We start from the raw sequence: 3,312 nt of genomic DNA on the forward strand, positions 1-3,312 counted from the left end.
CTCTACTTCTCTCTTTCTCTCGGTTTATCTCTCTGACTCTCATTCTTTCTGTGTCTGTGTGTGTGTGTCTCTCTCTCTCTCCTTGCGTCACTCTTTTTCTGACTCTCTGTGTGTCTCTCTCAGTCTCTCTGCCTCTCTTTCTCTGCCTCCCTCTCTCTATCCATTGTGTTTCACTGTTTTTGGTACAAAAAATGTAGTTTTTTGAGTTTTTGTGTAAAAAGGACACAAGTATAGGGCATTTATCATTATAAGAGAGAGAGAAAATTATTTGGTTCCATTCTAGGTCTACTTTAAGGTTGTGGAGAGTTGCTGCTTTGATTTCATATTGTTGTTTAATTTTGTATCAGTGGATTAGATAGAAGTGTTGTCTTCACTGTGATAAACATGTGGACTATGGAGTCTGTAGCTTAGTGGTTAGAGCACTCGCCTCATAAGCGAGAGGACCCGGGTTCGATTCCCGGGCAAGGCAAAACGTTGGGCAAATTTCCTTACTCCACACACCTCTGTTTACCTAGCAGTAAGTAGGAACCCGGTTGTTAGTCAATCGGTGGTCACTTTTCTGGGGATAATAATACCTTCCAAAAAAATAGTAATAATAACTTAGTCAGTCAATGCATGACGGTTTGTGGAATATTGCTATGTGCAATTGGCTGCCTCGTTTCACCCACATCATATACAGTCAATTCACTTTACAGTATATTCTGTGAAGTGCTTTGAGAAGTCACGAAGACGTGATAAGGTTCTATACCAAATGCAAGGATTATTATTATTAAATAAACCACTATTGTTTGAGATTATATGTTTTGTGTTATTTTATAACAGCAGCCACTGGCTATAGACTGGTGGTCTGCAGGATTAATGATAATACAACAGGTTTAAAGTCAAAACAGTCCTTTTCCTCCTGGTGCAATCTGTTTTGAATCTTAATATCATTGTTAATCCTTTCGGTCAACAATCTGCAGTCGGTGGGTATTCTCAGATATGAAGTGTCAAATCTTAGCAACTTCTTTCCCAGAAGAATTTCCGACCTCAACTGTCCACTTGGATGCTTTCCTTTACTTTTTGGGCTGCCTCTTTTTTGTGCCAGATATCCACTGAGTCTTTCCAAGCTGCTGGGATAGCATGTAATTATTATTTAATTGCTTGGCTCTAGCTATGGAGTGGAAACACGTCAGGAGGATGTCTCAAAGCAACTTACCAAAAGCACGATCTGTGGTTGAAACAAATAAATTTAAGAGGAAACTACCACAATAATAAGATCACAAAATTTGTTAAATGAAGAAGGACTTCATCCAGAATACCCAACCTACAATTTTTCATCGCATCACAAGCTGTTTTTTAAATGAGTACAATGTGCTGGCTTCAGCCACCCTTCCTGACGATTTGTTCAAATCATTACTTACCCTCTGGACAAAGAAAAACTTCCTGGTGAAATTGCCTTTTGCGAAGTATTGTTCTGAATTAACTTTCTCAATCTATAAGATCCTGTCTGAGATGTCTCCTTTCAATACTGAAGATCCCTAATTTCTTTCACCATTGATCAAAGCGTATTCCTGTAAACATTGGGAATTTTCCTTGTTACTCTCCTCTGCGCTTCTTTTTGGGCCTGGGCAGCCCTCTTCTGTTGTGGTGACCAGAATCTGGTCACAGTACTTCAAGTATGAAGTCTGAGAACTAAACTTAACTGATTTGGCAATATAGATCAGCATCCTGTTTGCTCTGTTTATTGCTATCTCACACTGAGCTGTCATGGTGAGTGATAAGTCAACCAATACTTCTAGACCACTTTCATCTTTCCTCTTGGAAAGTTCCGTTCCATCCATGGAGTACATATGGTTGCTATTTTTACTTCCAATATGTAGTACTTTGCATTCACCTGTATTAAACTTCATCAGCCTATGTGCAAACCCTATCAAGCTCTCATTGTAAGATCTTTGTTGCCTCCTTTCATTCCAGAGTTCCCTCCAACATGACAGTGAGTCAGTGAGGCAGGAAACTCAATAAATAAGGGGAAAGGAATATAGAGAGATGTGTGTGGAGACTAGGGAGGGGAGATTAGGATGGATAGAGCCTCATATAAACACCAGCAAGGACTAGTGCCAAACAACCTGCTTTGGTGCTGTACACATCTATGTAATTCTCTGCAATAGTATATGCTAGGGACATCTCCTGACAGAAGATCCATACCTATCCATTATTTTTGGTCAGTCGGGTGTCTGACATACGCAAAAACCCATTACTATGCTTAAGAGTATCCAAACTAAACTGAGAATTTCATGCATCCCACCTATAAATGAAAATTCCAGAGTTGTTTATTGGAATAGAATGCACACTCTCTCTTTGGATGGACACATCATGCTCACTTAATTCCAGAGAATATTAGGTGCAGGATGACAAGAGCCAAACCTTAGGGACTCCAGCATTGAGATACTGCTGGAGTCTAGATAAAATCACATAGCTTGCCTTGATAGCACTACCTGGCAAGCTTTGTTGCTACTTGTCCAGCTAGGACAGCCCTATTCGTTAGGGCTTTAGTTTTCAGGCTTAACAGGAGCTGATGAGTTCCTGCACCCCAATGTCTGGTCTGTCCTTCCAAGTCCTGCTGATGATCTAGGCTGGCTGTGCTGTCATCAACAGTGCATTGGAATACTGAGGACTTGTATCTACAAACGGGAATATTTATTCCCGAAACTGGCACTATACAAATGTAATTTTGTTGTTGTTTACTCTCCGATAACATAACACCTTTAAAATTGGCTAATATAAAATGAAGCTTACATAATAATAAATATTTAATAGTTTATGAATGTGTTATTTGGTCAGGTTGTAATTTGCATGCTCCATTTTGACTTGTAATTTCACTGATATTTTCAAAGTTGTTTTGAGAAATAAATTCAAGTAAAAAAGAAACCGACAGGCACAATATTTAACCATCTACTTAGTGTTTCAGTAATACATAAGTAACAAACATATATTTGATGTGTTGCTACAACCCAATAACAATATGTAGGTTGTGCTCTAGTTGTTGAACTGAATAATGATAGCATTTCATGCCACCACCCCTTTGCTAACAATTGAGTAAATTACTTTCCAAGAGCTTCACTTTAGCTTCTCTAAAATCTCCTTAAAATTTACAGAACTCAAACTTTATATAATTTATTATTTACCTTATGACTTGCCCCAAAAACCAATATCTGAAATAACAATAAACCAACTATCACTATCACGGTAGAGCTCCACTCTATGAAGATACTTGAAGGTCTGCAGAGGCCTGATAAGAGACAGTTATCATTCCTCTAATATCCCTTATTA

General features: G+C 38.5%; 1 non-coding gene across 1 annotated transcript; it reads left to right on the plus strand.

Annotated features, from left to right (window-relative positions):
• Window positions 1–402: 402 nt before the first annotated feature.
• Window positions 403–464, plus strand: trnam-cau. The gene has a single exon. It is a non-coding gene; the product is annotated as a tRNA-Met (tRNA).
• Window positions 465–3,312: the final 2,848 nt, after the last annotated feature.

This window comes from Callorhinchus milii, unplaced genomic scaffold, assembly GCF_018977255.1.
Source record: "Callorhinchus milii isolate IMCB2004 unplaced genomic scaffold, IMCB_Cmil_1.0 Scaffold2, whole genome shotgun sequence".
In the NCBI taxonomy this organism is placed as follows: Eukaryota; Metazoa; Chordata; class Chondrichthyes; order Chimaeriformes; family Callorhinchidae; genus Callorhinchus; species Callorhinchus milii.